This window comes from Aquarana catesbeiana, linkage group LG04 (genome assembly GCF_042186555.1).
Source record: "Aquarana catesbeiana isolate 2022-GZ linkage group LG04, ASM4218655v1, whole genome shotgun sequence".
In the NCBI taxonomy this organism is placed as follows: domain Eukaryota; kingdom Metazoa; phylum Chordata; class Amphibia; order Anura; family Ranidae; genus Aquarana; species Aquarana catesbeiana.
In genome coordinates, this window is record NC_133327.1 from 218,774,907 (window position 1) to 218,792,151 (window position 17,245).

Here is a 17,245-nt window from a genome sequence, read left to right on the forward strand (position 1 = left end):
CCTGTGGATCAGAGCAGGTGTGTGAAGGACCCCAGTACTCAAGAGCAGTACATCCACTGTATAAGCTTCCCTTGCTCGGTACCAGCACGATCCAAGATCCCTAAGCCCACCCAGTCACTTGTCGGGGCATCAGTGTAGGGTGGTAAGAAGCATAAGACTGTTTATTCAAACACAGGCACAAAGAGATATAAACTCTGGGGACAATTTCCCCTTCTTAATGACACAGGGCGGGGTAAACTTTACTTCCTCCAGTAACATGACACACAGGTATATTTAACCTTCCAACAGTAGACAGTCTTTAGGAGGGGCTGCTGGAGAAATCCCCCCTCTCCTATGGAATCTAATACTGTAGCTGACAGTATTTTAATTAACATGTAATTCAATCCATATACACTTATACATCCCATAATACTTTGCTCCCAAGACAGACAGAAACAAAAGAACAATAGGATACAGGCACTTAACAAACACATAACAAACCCCCACCCCACCTCAAACTATCTAGCAATGGTCTATGAGACACTCCTACAACATTCCAGCAGTCTAAAGGTGGAACTATTTATCTTCATATATTTCTTGAGGGATATTGTTCAAAAATATTAATATCCCAAGTGAAAGAGCCCCTTCAATCTTTCAGCACAAACCACACATATAGAACCCTGCATCACAGAGGTAAAACGAAATGCTGAGTCCAGTGTGGTTGTATGGTGAGTCTGGTTAGGACAAACCTGACTGGGGTTCTCGGTCACCCTGTGCCCCTAATAGACACAGGGTAACTTACACATAGGAGGGGCGGGGGAGCTGGACAAGGAGTTTCCCAACCTCTCTAAGGTAAGCTGGGTTCCACAAGCCCCCTGCCCAAAGTGACTCCCATCACAAGGTGGATGACATCCAAGGCACATGTCTGCTTAGTTTATGCAGAGCAGATACAAATAGAGCCCCCTCTGCTCTATGGGTGACCAGTTGTAAATGGACACCGCTGTCAGTTCACACTGAACTACCTCCGAACTGATCCATCTACACAGAGGAGGAGGGATCCATCGTCCATTCGATTTTGGAGGACCAGGTTAGATCGGAGGTAGGCGAGTGTAAAGACACAAGTCCATTTATACCCCCCTGTTCATAGTGGTGAATGGACTGTCCGATCAGGTCCGATCAATGGATGGTTGATTGGATGCTAAACAATGAGCGGTCTCTAATGCATTAACTGTGTCAGTGTTGAAATAAGTAGAGATGATTCAGATCACCCGTCCTGGTTCACAGGAAACTGGTCCAGAGCACTTGTTGGTTCTGCTGTCCTCAGATGGCTGCGATCCAGTGACTCAGTCCTCCTGACCAGGTCCTCACAAGGCTCAGTCTTTCAGCTCTGGTCCTCACTCGTTCTGCCTTTGGGGCCAGTGAGGGAAAAATTTCACATGGCTAAGTGGAAGGCTCTCCGATGTGACATCAGCCAAAGGACCTATGTTTTTGTTTGCTGCATGCAGGGTTTGCATAAAAGGCAGACCATTTTCTGTCATAACCCTTCGATAGAAGCCAGCCAAACAGCCAGCTTCTGTCGGACCAGCTGCCATACACACGGGCCTAATGTCAGCTGGTTTCTATTGAACCGGGCCGACATCACCCGATATTCGGCCCATGTGTGCTTGGCTTAATAAGCAGATTAAATGCACCTGTCAATGAATTATGAATGACCTTAGAACCATCTCAAACTGATGTCAAACTGATGCATCAACACAAGCCCAAAGCCCATCAAACCAGGTCCTAAGGGTAGCCTTTTGTGATACACTGAATTCTCTTATGGTACATAGTATGCATTTGGGGTCAGACAGAAAAATTCCACATAACTTCCAGTCCAAATGATGTCAAGAGGAAATGGGAGACAAATTCTGTGTGTCCCAGTGCTGGTTATATACAAAATGAACAGTATGTTCACTGTCCAACACCACTTGGATATTACAAACCAGGAGCATGGTCAGAGTATCATAAAAAAATATTTCCACTTCTTACCTGTCCTTGGTGTGATTAATGCCTATCTGAAAGAGGGAGAAGGACCCAGCATCCTCTCCCAATGCACATCCAGTATAAATGGGCCCTTAACTCTGGGAGCTGTATGTCTGATCCTAACTATAGGCGTCTTATGTTATAATTATCATAATTAGCAGCCAGTTTCTAGAGGGTAGAGGCTACCATAGACATTCGTTTGACTTTTGCTTTCTATATGATCTCTGGCAAGATTAAATGATCCAAACATGAGCAGCTATCATTCAGTTGCTCCAAGTATGAGAAACATCGTCATATAATTTTTTTAGGGAAATTTATGATTTACTGGTTACCAGCCAATTATACATATAAAAGCAAGTCAAAGGATTTTTTTTGTTTCAGAAAATGATTAGAGCTTCAAAGATTAGCTATCTAATCTCTCTTTTTCTGCCTTTTATTTGTCACAATTATTAGTGTTTTTGTGTAACTTATTGAAAAATCACACCAATATACAGTTGTGCTAACTTGATGAAAAGACCAGTCAAAATTTTTGTTTTTTCAGTTTGGAAAGAGCAGCGAAGAGTTATAACCTCCATTAGATTTTCATTGCTGTGTGCATATCCATTGGAGAGATTTTACCTAACTTCCTGTCCATTTGTCAGACAGAACAGGAAGTGAGGGAAAATCTCTCAATTTCCTGCCTCTTTGATGGATATTAAACACAAAATGAAATTTGCAGAGACCCAAATAGAAATAAAACAAACTTTCTAGAAAAATAAGAAAGATTTATAACCTTTGTCAGGATTTTATTGCTGTGTCCCTATTTATCACAATTACGGCTCGTTCACACCACATCCAGTGACCTTTTTCTGCACTGGATAAATGCATATCATTGCAAGGGCACATTGAAAACAATGGCTTTCTATTTGCCTCGTTCAAACCACAATACATATTAATGCATAAATAGAAATGTAAGGCAACACTCATAAAAATGCAAAAAAAGTTACTGCACATGCATTTTCAGTGCATTTTTATGTGAAGTAAGGTGTGTAAGGACCCTTGTTGTCCATGTAACTGGTGTCGAACTGAACAATAAGAGAAGGGAAATGGACTGTATCGGGACACAGGTAAATCTGCCATAAAAATCTTCCCACTGGGCATAAGAACAGGATTTAAAAACTAAAACAAAGTTTTGGCTGGAGCTGAGCTTTGAGTATGGCAATCTTGCTCAGTTCTGTCTAACCTCTCTTTACCAAGCGTCAGTAAAGCTAAAATGCATGAGTTTTTTGTCAGTCTGAATCAGATGCGCCTCTGTGTGCTATATTTAATAAACAGAATTATAGCAAGTTCCCCTTTACAAGGAAGTTGTAGCAAAGTTCTCCAAAATAATGTCAGCCCCATCACAACTTAAATTACCAAGTATGTACATCTGGTATAACTACTTATTGATACCTTCAATATTAGAACCAGTTGTTGCTCTTGAGATCCAAAGCAAGGAACCCGTTTGTGAAATCAAAGATCTTGTTATATAAACTAGAAATTTCTATTTTGGGAAGCTTCTTTAATCTCACAATGTTCTTTATTTTATTGGTTTCCAAAAGCTGCTATCAATTCAGACATAAAATTACATTAGGGAAGTATTACTGACATGTCAGTCATAATCAAACAAGGGTAGAACAGGGTGAACTTTGTGTATTTTCTTGGAGAAGATTTTGAGATGGAATGAAGTAGGCAAATTCATGTCCAAAAAGAATTACAGAGAGATTACTCTTTCATTTTCCTTGTTCCCTGTACAACTACCACTATTACCAGCACAAACATCCACTGAAATTGGGACTGCATAGGACACCAGAGGCAAACATAAAGGAAAACATGGGACATTCAGAGAGGGTCCTAAATTACTGATGCTCCTGTGCCTCAGGGAAAGGACAGAAAATCTTGTCAAGAGAGATGGCTATAGCGGTTGGTCAACTGGCACTGGGACCTCACTGGAAATAGTCATGCAGCTGACTGTTTTGCATTTGATATAAATATATATATGTCTTTTTTATGATTTTTATTCAGAATTTACTGTACATGGAAGAATCTGCTTAGTAGTTTGCCTTGGAGACAGACATTGTGTTTTCTTGGAGTGTTTGAGCGGATACTTCTCAAACAAATGCCGCTGGATACATAGGTAACATAGATACCATTTGTTGTATTTCAGTTGACAGTTGGATCAGTCTATTGTTCTGTAACCGTGGTCAAACAATAGCTTGGTCTTCTGACATATATGACCTATCGCATGTATGATACCACAGTTCTATCTAGAGGGCGAATTAGATAATGTTTCACCCATTCAAACTCAGTATTGTAAACGGGACCACATCCATATGGGGGATGGTAAATTCTCCAAATAAAAGGTCATCAGGCATAAGCTGACAAGAGGACTCTAACATGACTTAACACCAAGGAAGATCCCTGACAGAAGGAGAGGAGACTTCATCTGAAAACGCTTTCCCCCAACCTCCCGCAACAGCTTATAGAGTAAGTCTGGGTCCTTGTTGCCTACAGAGATCGTGAACCCACTGTAACCTGAGTTAAGTAACTTTTAAGTGTATTTCTACTGTTTACAGTCCATAGTTTCTTTTTATTTGCTATGAAGTAGGCAGCATTTTGTTTGTTGTATGTATATGTACTAGTCTTGTATTGTTTTTCCTATAATTGTAGCAGTTTGTATGTACAGCATTTTTGTGTAATAAAAGCACATTAATACACTGCAGAGGTCTGAGCTTCCTTGCTTATAATGCAAAGTAACCTAAATAGACGAGAGCAAAACACTGACACAAGTTATGAAACTTGGAAAGGTGAGGTTTAGGGCAATGGAAGACTTTATATGCGCAGTAAGTTCTCAGAGCAACTGGAACTCAGCCATCCAGGACCCCAGAACAGAAGATGTGTGTCTACGGTGTCACTGGGTTCTGATAGAGAACAAAGAGTGTTTTTTAGCCAAGGGCCCTTCAGAAGTTTGGACACTCATTTTTAATATGTCATACTCTGTGGGATATAGTTATCAGCTGGCACATCCTTTCCAACTAGTAGAAAAAATAAATAACCTTTCTTTTTTCAAATACCTGGGAATAAGCGGTAGTTGTATAAAACATAAAGAAAACATTTTCAAACCAAATATTGAGTCTTGGGTATGAAAAGTAAACTAGAATTCATCTTCACTTCCTCCACAGTTATCATAGGTATCAAGTGAAGCTGCTTTGCAGGACGTTCTTTTAAACTAGACTGGGGTATACTACTTCTGGCTGAACTACAGATGGCGAAACTGTGTGATAGTTCTGATAGCCAAAACAAGTAAATGACCAAACTGGAAAAAAAATATCTATCACAAAAAATTAACTATCACGCAAAAAACACAATTTTAAACACACAGTATAGTTTAAAAGCACATAAGAGAAATATGTAGACTGCCATTTCTGAAATAGCTAGTTTTCTGGCAATTTATGAACCATATTATTTCTAACAGAGCCCTGGACTGTATTAAAAACACATGTAAGGGATACATAGTGTAATTATCCAGCAGCAGCAGGGATGACCAGTTCACTGTAGCTGTACTTAGGAAACTGGAATTAGACAGAGTATGATTAAAATAAGGTTTATTAAAGTGGTTGTAAATCTTTACATATACCCAGTGAAGTGATTGACATCAGGTAATACACAGAGATTAAACAAATCCTCCTACGTAAGGTATACCTGTTTATCTGCAGTCTTCACTTCTCTACAGCCGTTCAAAGTCCAGATTTCACAGGATCTCATAACTCTGAAAAGCAGGGGGCGGAGAGCTGAAGTTATACTCTGCAGAGCTCAGTGAGGAGAGCTCTGAGAGCTGATTGGAGGGAAGGGGCACACCCCCTTCACATAGCACACAGGAACAGAGCTAAGGCTGTCAATCAGCTGGAGATCCCTGTTGCCTTTTTTTCTTGGTGTCAGGAAAATTTGTCAGAAGTGATTCATGCAGATAGCGGAGGAACAAAGTAGCAGACAGAAATGACACTTAGTGCTCTGGGCTAAGACAAGTACACACTATAGAGGGATATGCTTTATTTATATTTCATGTCTGAGGTCTACAATAACTTTAATGCACACAACACCTATCCAACACCAATGAACCATAAGCAAAGCAAAAGTGAAAAATAAACGTAAAAGCAAAGCAAAACCAAACCAATGACCTAACTATAATACATTATATACAAATGGAGGGAATCTGACATAAACAGAGCATGACCAGGACTGGGAAAAAGGGAACAGAGATGGGGTAACAGGATACAGGATGCTAGCTGCAACGTACAAGATAAAACCTAGTACACACAGGCTGAATGTCGGGTAGGATCGGACGGTTTAATAGAAACCGGCTGACTTTTGGCCCATGTGTACTGCAGCCAGACTGACAGAAGCTGGCCATTCGGCCGGCTTCTGTCGATAGGGCATGACTGAAAAAGGTCTGCTGATCAGCTACCGATCATCTCTCTTAGCCAATGGCTGAGAGCACTGACTGGAGTGTTCTGGCGGGTTCAGAACACAACAGCACAACAGGGAACATCGCTGTACTAATATTGCATGGTTAGTACAGAGACTCCTCCGGAGCTGTCAGTTTTTTTTTTCATTCAGACCTGCTGGGTTTAACGAAAAAAAACTACTAGTGTGTATTAGGCTTAAGGCAGGGATCAGGATATCAGTGAGCTGGTATATGGATAACAGGCAAAACACTGATGCAAATCAAGAAAGATGTTATATACCTTCCCAGCCAGCATCAGGTGGAGCTTAATTACTGGGATGCTGGCTACTGGGAGACACCCGCTGAAAGCAACCAGAAATGCGCCCTTCAACTCTGGTAACCACAGGGCCACCAGCAGGTGATCCAGCTTTTGGCAACACAGTAGGAGTTCTAATCCTTGCACAATCTATCCAAAACTAAAAAAAGTTTTTGGCTTATTATACACTTTAACCACCTCAGTATCGGCATGTTTCACCCCTTGCATTATCAGGGCATTTTCCAGTATTCAGCACTGTGATACTTTGACTGACAACTACTTGGTAATGCAATACTGTGCCCAAATGAACTTTATATAATTTTTTTTGGACAAATAGAGCTTTCTTTTGGTGGTACTAAGGTTTTTATTTTTTACTATATAAAGGAAAATATACCAAAACTTTTGAAGAAAAAAAAACAAACAGTTTCCTTTATTTTATGTTTTAAACATAGCAAATAAAAATGCAAGGACAGTACAAAAAACCCTGAAATGATAGCTGTGCCAAGGTGATTTGATTTTTTTTTCTACAATTTTAAAGAAATAGAGAAACAAGCTGGTATTGAGGTGGTTAAAACATGGTAATGGTCCACTAGATACATTATCTTTAATGTACAGATTGTATATAATGTGAGGATTAAGACAAAGGGGTTAATGTGGATATGTGCAGGATAAGGTAGGTGAAGGGTAATATAAATGTCAGATAAAAGACAGGATGGGGCTGACATATACAGGAGAGACATTAGGTGCTGGGTTTTTATGCTATTATTGACACTGTATTGGATTGAAGGGTGATTTTGATTGATGTGTGAGAGCAAACACTGCTTCCTGATCACCAGACAGTAAGTGACTAAGTGAGACACTACTGTAACTTGCAACCTGTGTTTACATTCTGTGATTGGTCACAGCAATCACAGGTACAGAGCCACTCTAACTGGCTCTCTAACTTTTGCCTGTGATCTACTGTGTTCTACAATAATGCCATCACAGAACTGTGCATGTACAGGCACACACAAAAGCACAGTTCCCAGAAGACGTACAGGTACGAGCTGCCAGGACGTGTCTGATCAGTACAGAAAAATCTGTTGTGGGGATCAGGAAGGTAGTCTCATGTGATGGCATTACTGTATCATGCTGATTCATTCCATTGTTATGGTGAGTGCATTGTGGTGGTGGAACTAGCACACTTGTGCATACACTTGCGGCATAATCATTGCACTAAGAAGTACTTTCAGCAGTATTCATCTTGGAAACATCCTTGTTTGGACACCCGATCACTTGAACTTTTTATTTTTGCGTTTATATCTTAAGCACTTTGACACTTTATTTTTCTAAGTATTTATATATGCACTTTTGCCATATTTTGCACTGTTGCACTTTTTTTTGCTACCTGAATGGGCAAAATGACAACCTCACTTCCCCCCACCCGAATAAGACATTTATATATTTATACAAGATGATAATATACCTCAAATTTACCACGTCTCAAGGATAAATACATTCAGTTCAAGTAATCTTTCCTCATACCTAAGGTCTTCAATGCCCCTTATCAATTTGTTCAGATATGTCATAAACAGTTCCAAAAAGAAATTTTGTATAAACTGAATATAGATAAAAACACTTAGACAATCATAAATACAAAGAAATGGATTACTTCTGGCATGTACAAAAACGACACAAAAGACAGCAGAACATCTAATTAAGTCAAAATAATTGCAAGCAGACTGCATTGTGCAACTGACACCAACACTTTGTTCTGGTATCCCTCAGCAGTAACTACACTTGTCTTGTTGTCAACTGGGACCCTGAGATGACTATTTTGTATGTATCCTTGATGGCATAATCTATGAAACATAACCAGCAGACATAATTAGCCTTCTGAGCTTTGTCATGACAGGATAAACACATCAGTATGGAAAGCCACACAAAACAAATGCATGGTCCCCAGGTATTACCACTGTCTTTTAGTCATCACCCTCCTGAAGGCCTTAAACGTCTGTTCCAATCACTTGTTACCAGCATGGGGGGTCTCCGGGAAGAAATGTTACAGATATCAGCTAAAGACCGGACAGTCTAAAACTCTACCTCCATCCCTAGAAACAGCAACTAAAAGCATATTAGTACTGTCTACAACTAAAAGAGCTCAATTATGTCAGAAAGCATTATATCAGTGATTGCCATGCAGTTTTAGTATTTTAGCAACATCATCTGCATAAATATGATTGCATGAGTGCATGTATGAATAGTTACAGCTAATCAATAGATATTTCAGCAATTCTGCTATAGGTTATATTGCTAAACAATAAGGAATTACAGTCTTATTTAATGTTACAAAAGTCAACCAATCATCCAGGATGTTTCATTTTCTCTTGCTACCATAGGCTAATGAAACAGGAGCTTTTATTGCTTGTACCTTGCTCTTCATCATTACCCTACAGTCTTGGTGCCAGGTTAATGTCCTTCAACATAGTTTACCGTATTTCTTTTGGACCTCTGGCAGCACACTTACCTACAAATTGTCTTTCTTGAGAATCAAGTTGGGGAATACACTTTTTTTTGCACTTTATAATGTACAAAGGAAATTTCTTCAATAAATATTTGAAAAAATAAAGCACTGAATAATTCCAAATTTCTTTTTCCAACTCACAAGTTACAGAAATATAATTTATGCAGTTGTAGACATTTGTTACTATATTGAATGTCATTGAAAGTGTAATCTAAAACACCAATAGATGGTAGTTCGAATACTTAGAATTTAATGAACAGAGCCACACTGGGGCTTTGAGGTTGTATGTGCCAAAAATGTCATCTTCATTGAACCATTAAGCTAAGTGTCAGGTCACCATCACTAACCTCACAATGCAGTGTGGTGATATGTTCGGACTCCCAGTCCACAAACACCATGGCATCCCATAATTGCATTACCAACAGGATGGAAAAAACATTTAACTGCAAATAGAAATGATTTTTTATATGTTCCTAATTCAATAAAAGCTGCTAATGAATGTTAACTCAATTCACGATAATGTATATTGTAAAAATTAGACCAAGCCAAGTATGAGCTATCAAATTGTCCAGGTCCAAGCACAGCTGATTTACATGCTTTATACAAATGAAAACAAACTCGGTATCAATGATAAGAAAAAAGTGCAACAAGATGTTTTGCAAATGATTTGCATAGGATTATATCTTTGCACAATTGGAAAAAAGAAAACTGCGCTAATAGCAAAAAAGAGATCAAGCTGCAATTCAAGATAACATCAATCAAATATGTGAAAAAGGGGGGAAGCTGCACTACATAAATTGATCTATAGACAATTAACCATTATATTAAGCACTTACAGTGAATTTTGTATGTGTGAGAGGAAATTATGAAAAAACACAATACAAATAATATAAAAAAACTACCACAATAAATGTGCACAGATGTAACAGTGAAATAATCTAACAACACAATAAAGTCACAAAGTCACAAGAAAAATATAATGCGCATAGAATACATAAAAAATAGTGCACATATAATGTCTATAAACCAACTGGCTGATGACAATAAAACGTGCTAAACCATAAACGTGATGAGAAGTTATTCAGAATGAGTCCATATTTAGTGATAATGACCATGAAAAATCCAAAAAATTATCAAAAGTCAAATAAAAATAGATAGTCCATGCAACTGGTTGACTCATTGACGGTGACACCAAACACAGCACCACAGTAAACGTGAGGTAATAGAAAATGCCTCCACCACAGCAAACACTGCCGCTTACCAGATCACTATGGTCCCTTATTACAGGGGACCAGAGAGTGCAGATGACTGATACCCCAGCCTGGGATCTTTTATGCAGACACTGGACTCCTTGGCTTCAGATCACTATGGTCCTTTATTAAAGGGGACCACAGAGCGCAGATCACTGATACCCCAACCCGGGATCTTTTATGCAGACACTGGACTCCTTGACTTCAAATCACTATGGTCCCTTATTACAGGGGACCACAGAGCGCAGATAGCTGATATCCCAGCCTAGGATCTCTATGCAGACAGTGAACTCCTTAACTTCAACGATAATGGTCCTTGCATAGATCAGGGACGGTTGTAAATCCCCCCCCCAAAAAAAAAAGCTCACATAGTGTAAAACCTTCACATTTATTACGTACTTTAGAAAGACAAATGAACACTTACGCTTAAGTGGATTAAAAATCGCATGTAAAGGATCAAGCCGGGTGGCTCTCAATAACAGCCCGTAGCTTCTGGGACTAGCGTAAATTGTGGTGATGTCAGTGCGTCGCTCCTCCCTACGTGTTTCGTCACACCATAGGACGTCATCACGGGGCATCTTTGCGCAATTATTTCAGTTGTATGGTCAATTCCAATAGTATAACAAAATAAGTTTAACTCTTATGGTACCTTATGTGCAGTGAGATCTGATAAAATTTCAGAATTACGGCTTCTATGAAACACTAACAATACAAAGCAACTCACTTTAAAATGGAAATAATGCAATATTAACAATCATTTGCATTAAAACCATAAGATGCAATAAAATTGACTGTAATTGTGTGTGAATACCAATCAATAATATATTTCAATATGCATAGGTTCATACTGTATATCACCTGAATTGGACATAGTGCTCTTGCACTGTTCATTTGGGTTGATTACCTAAAGTAACAATAAATGCTAATGTAGTAAAGCATCTGCATTCCCTTTTAATACCCAGTTATGTGCAGAGGAATCTAAAGAACCGGGTTTTGCCTACATGACTGGATAATAAAAGACAACCAGGCGATTAGGGGTACAACTTTATGGATTCATACAAATCATTAACATGATAGTTAGTGTACCCTTTCTGTCTTTACAGTCTCACACAATGGCAGACAAAGTCAACAAAGGGTCCCTGTGCAAGATAGATAGATAGATAGATAGATAGATAGATAGATAGATAGATAGATAGATAGACACTGTAGATTGGTAGATAGATGCAGATGAGGTAGTCCAGAACTTTGAGGGTTTATAATACGCAACTGGGGTCAGACAGAAAACGCTCTAATAAAGTCCAGTCCAAATAATGTCAATAGTATTCTGGATGTCTTAATGCTGGTCAGGTAGAAAGTGAAGGAGATGCATATTGACCAACACTATTGGATATTACAAACCAGGAAAAATTTTACAGTATCATGATTAATGCCCCTCACCTGTGATAGAAGTGAGCAATGTTTAGGTCTATATGAAACCAGGAGGGAGCCAAACACCCATTCAATCCACAGCTAGTATAAATGGGCCCCTAAGGGCCAAAGGGCCCTTGTGCTGCTGCACAAATGGTATTTCAATCCCTAGACCCAAATATTTTCAATTGTCTGCTGCTAAAGCGAGTGAAAGATAGAGAGAAAATATATTTGCTTCACCAAAATGACATAAATTGCAACTCACTGCCACACTGTAATAAAATTATTTATGCAAAGGTAAATATTCAATGCCGCTTCAGCATATTCACAGCAAGGAGGGCAAAGTCCATATTGCAGAATAATATTTACTTACAGATCAATAATATTTACTTACAAATCAATATATAAGTTCAATGTATGGTTATATTCTTAACATATAGGAATGATTTTCTGAAGTAGAAAGTTTTATGTTTCCTAAAAAACTGTTTTATGCAACCAGCCAGATTAAGAGGCGCATACAATACAGAAATAAAAATTGGCAATAATTGATAGACATGAACATGATAACTAGGCCAGTGTAAATGACTCTGTATACCAGCTTTATTATTTGTTGGCAGCATACATCAAATATACAAGTTACTTTGACCCTTTACCACTTTACCAAAGTCAGTGGTATTGCACATTGCAGAAATGCAGAAAATAATTCTAAATGTTCTAACTTTAGTTAATTCCCATGGGTTTAATTTGCATAGAAAAGACTCAACCCACTGTTTAAAGAAAGAAACACATAGGCTTCCAATGCTAACCTCTCCTTCTGAAGATAGTTGCCTGGCTGTCCTGTTGACTTTCTTCTGACTTCTCATATCTGAATATGTTTTCTGGGCCAGGGACAATGAAAGTATAGAAGTTAGAAAGTCAGCATGATAGTCAGGCAACTAGCCTTTTTCAAGGAAGTCGTTAATTAACTTACTACTCAAACACAAAGCCAGTAGCACACTGAATACAATTGGACTGTCTGAAAAAGTGATGTTTTTTTTGTAAGTTGTAAAGTATAAATAAAATGCAAAGCATCTAAAATGCATTTCACAGCAATGCATTTTGGTGAGAATAAATTCTTACAGCTCAGGTGCTGGTTCAGTGCCTCGGCTTTTCCTCAAGGCAGATCCGACCCTAGTGGTGCCCACCCCTGACATGCCCACAGTGGGTGCCTCATCTGTAGAGCTATCACCCCAGCCCCAAGTGGTCTGCTCAAAGATTGCTCTTCACTGCAAGCAAAGAGTTCTAATTTATAATCAAGAACATGTTCAGAAGCAAAGCAGGAATAGTTGCCACAGCATCATGGGAGATTAGCTTTTTTTCCTTGGTTCATGTCTACTGTGCAACACATACAAAGGGAGTAGAGTGAATCCACACACATACAGAAAACAACAATTGTTGTTTTCTGTTTAAAGCGGAATGCCAGGCAGATATAAAATTCATCCATGAATTAATGTAGCTCTGTATTTATAACGGCTCATTCACACCATGTGTTTTTCCACACTGGATCAGCACAGGTCACTGCAAAAGGATGTAGAAAACAATGGTTTTCTAAGTACCTTATTCACACTACAATGTTGTGTACATCGGTGTTGTGTTAATGTGCAATCTGTCTGCATTTTAATGCAACACAAAGCACTTGAATGCATTTAAATGCATTACAACTGAAAGTAAAGATATAAAATCTAACTTGTTGCTAGTATTTTGACCCTTCCAGGAACCTGTCACTTCAGAGCGAATGACATGAAACTGCATTCCAACATGCAGAAAACTGCAATGTAATGCAATTCAATGTGCACATACATTTTAATGCATTGCTGTGAGTTTTATGTGCAGTATGGTGTGAAACATCACTAATACATAATTCAAAATATATTCTTTTAACCTCCCTGGCGGTATGATTATTTCGGATTTTAGGTTCTGAAAACGGTACAATTATTTTGCATGGAAATTTGGCGTTTTATATTGTAGGCCTGTAATTCTTAGCAATAACACACTTAAATCTGTCCACCAAGAGACTAGTAGATATCCCGGGTATGATGAAGTTTGAAACACAAAATCATAAATTATAATATAATAAATACATTTAAAAAAATAATAATATAATAATAATAAAATAAATTTCCCCACGATTCACTATCGCTCAATTCTGCAAGTGTTCTAATTTACTATCGCTGTTTTCTAGCTGGTCTAAAGCCACTTTTGATGTAAAGGGTCACTTTTAGGTTGCTATGGACAATTTCAAGTTTCCAGGCAGAAAGAACAGTATATATAATATAAAACTGCATGCAGGGCATTGGACAAAGCACTGGGGACAAAAGGGATGTGAAATAATTTCATACAGTACTGTAATCTGTAAGATTACAGTACTGTATGTGTTATGCTCTTTACATTTTTTGAATTTGCCGCCAGGCTCCGCCCCGTGCGTTGCAACGCTCGCAGGGAACGGAGCCCGGCACAGAGAGGCTTCGGAGGAGGACAGAGCCCGCAGACAGCACGGGGGGGACATCGCAGGATCCTGGGGACAAGGTAAGTATACCACACCAGGATCCTGCAATGCAATCCCGAGTGTGGCTCAGGGTTACCGCTAATGGTACTGAAATTTAACCCCGAGCCACACTTGGAAATACCGTCAGGGAGGCTACAAGCAAGCAGTATAAGTACCTGAATCTGACTTGTTTTTATCCATTTGTAGTCCCTGTATAGACCAGGGAGGTGGTTGCAGCACTAGGAGCCAATCAGTTTTGCTACAGTGCTCATGCTATAATAGGGAACACGCTGATTGGAGGCGATAGCAGAGTGTCATAGAGACGAGCTTATCAGTCTGCTTCTCATTTCACTATCCAGTCACAGGCTGGGGGGGGGCAAGCTCTGTAAATAATACTGAACTGCAGGAGAGAAAAATCAGATCTCCTGCCCTGCCAGGCATGACTATGCTGTGTGGCAATGCTGTATAAATCTCAGGACTGGATAGGCAGAAAAGCTCAGCTTTCATTTTTGGCAATTAGAGGCACGAGAGTGCCATAAACAATATTTTTTTCTACATATACGTAGTTTATTGCAGCTCTTGTAAATATCGGGGGTACAAATGGTGCTTAAGTGATATTCTCAAGTGTGCTAAAGTCGCTTGATCTGCTAACAAGTCGATACTTTATCATGTAATATTACTGAGCATCTAGTTCATTCACATTACTTGCTGAACATCTTGAGTAATGGCCTTTTAAGGCAAAACAAGTGGAACGTCTCCTAAGTTTCTATGCCAGGTCAGCTCTAGATGATTGAGCCTATGCAGGACACCACACAAGTAAGAGTGAACACATGGGCCTCCAAGAAATGATTAATTCTTAACTGACTTTCTGAAGCGAGCTTTGTTTTTAGTTATGATTAGATATCATGTCACAGAGAGCCGTCCAGAAGAGCCATGTGTTACATTAGTCTTATACTGTGCAGAGATCAGCTGCTAGCCCTACTCTGTTTGTATTTATTTATAAAGCAAGACAGCCTTCGAGACCTGTAATGAGATGCTGTAGTTTTTTAAAGAGGTAAAATAATTTTCAAACACAGACACACAATGAGTTTATTTATTTAAAAAGTTGTTAAATAGAGTCTGGGAATTCAAATATTCAATGTTGACATTGTGCAGAACTGGACGCATGCCAAATGCAACTTTCTCTCTCCCTCTCTGGAGACACCCAATGAACTAGGAATTTCGACTTTCTCCTCCTTCTTTACTAAATAGGTAAAAGTCATTAATTACAGGCCAAGCGGTATCTGAGCCATAATCAAGTAATGGGATCCTTTATTTGAGAACTACAAAGGGTTCTAAGTGTGTTTAGCTGTAAATGCAAGGCCCAAAGTAGCATGTCTGACTCTGGAAAATGGATTTTGTAAACAGAGCCTTCCTTCTGTTGAAACATTTTATTACACGTTACAAAAGCAGAACGCCTTTGTTTTATATTAAAATGAACCCTTCATATAAAGCTGTCATTTTTTTCCCCCACCACCTAACGAGAGCAATGATCCAATTACTAACCTGTTCTATGCCAGGCCTACATGGGGAAGAAAAAAGTCCATCTGGTGTTGGCTAAATTTTGTTTGAAGAAGCCAGCCCTTTAAATCAGTAGAGATTAGTACCCAAAATACAGAGTTTCTGCGGAAGGCCATGCTCAAGAAATACTTCCAAATGTGATGGAAATCCCCCAAAACAAATGGGTTTAAGTGCAAAAGTAACTAGGAAGGATTAGTGGGGCACTGGATGAAATCCATGACAAATATTACTAAAAGAAATAGGTACTGCCCGCAAGGAATAATTCCCGGATTTATAAGGCGGCCATGCTAAAAATAGGTTAGAACGTGGTGGGTACGCAGTTCACCCCGTATATCAGAACCTGATAGCAATACACCTTATTTACGAAACTGCCAAAACCAACTACTTGTGTCACCTACAGCAGGTTTTCCCCTTTGTTTCATAATCTGCACTGGAAAAATGATTGATGGAATCTGAGTACTTGCTGTAGGTATCATAGACTATTTCAAGCATCCTCAATAATTAGACTAATTATATGTCTGTTCTGTATATAACGGTTTTAATACAATAGATAGCATAGATCAATAGATAGATAGATAGATAGATAGATAGATAGATAGATAGATAGATAGATAGATAGATAGATAGATAGATAGATAGATAGTAAATTAATAGGTAGATAAATACATATATACATACATATATTCTTAGATTGTAAGCTCTAAGGAGCAGGGCCCTCTGATTCCTACTGTATCAAATTGTATTGTATTTGTACTGTTTACCCTCAAGTTGTAAAGCGATACGTAAACTGTTGGCGCTATATAAATACTGTATAATAATAGTAATAATATATACGTGATAGATAGATAGATAGATAGATAGATAGATAGATAGATAGATAGATAGATAGTTAGATAGAATTAATTTTCTTGTACAATTTTCCTTTAGATTTACCAAAACCATATAATCCGAGGTCAAACCTAAACACTTTGAATTTTTATGCAATCAGGCAGGCCCTTGTACTACATAGTTAACGGTAAAGGAATTTAAATTAAAAAGAAAACTGTATAATGTATGGCCAGCTTAACTACTAGATATATACATAATAAATTGATAGGTAGATACATACATGCATACAGAAATGATAGAGAAAGATAGATAGATAGATAGATAGATAGATAGATAGATAGATAGATAGATAGATAGATAGATAGATAGATAGATAGATAGACAAATATTGCAC

At 38.5% G+C, this 17,245-nt stretch overlaps 1 protein-coding gene across 1 annotated transcript in view; it reads right to left on the reverse strand.

Annotated features, from left to right (window-relative positions):
* Positions 1-17,245, reverse strand: part of LOC141139744 (histone-lysine N-methyltransferase MECOM-like) — a 431,232-nt gene that overhangs the window by 406,848 nt on the left and 7,139 nt on the right. The window lies entirely within an intron of this gene.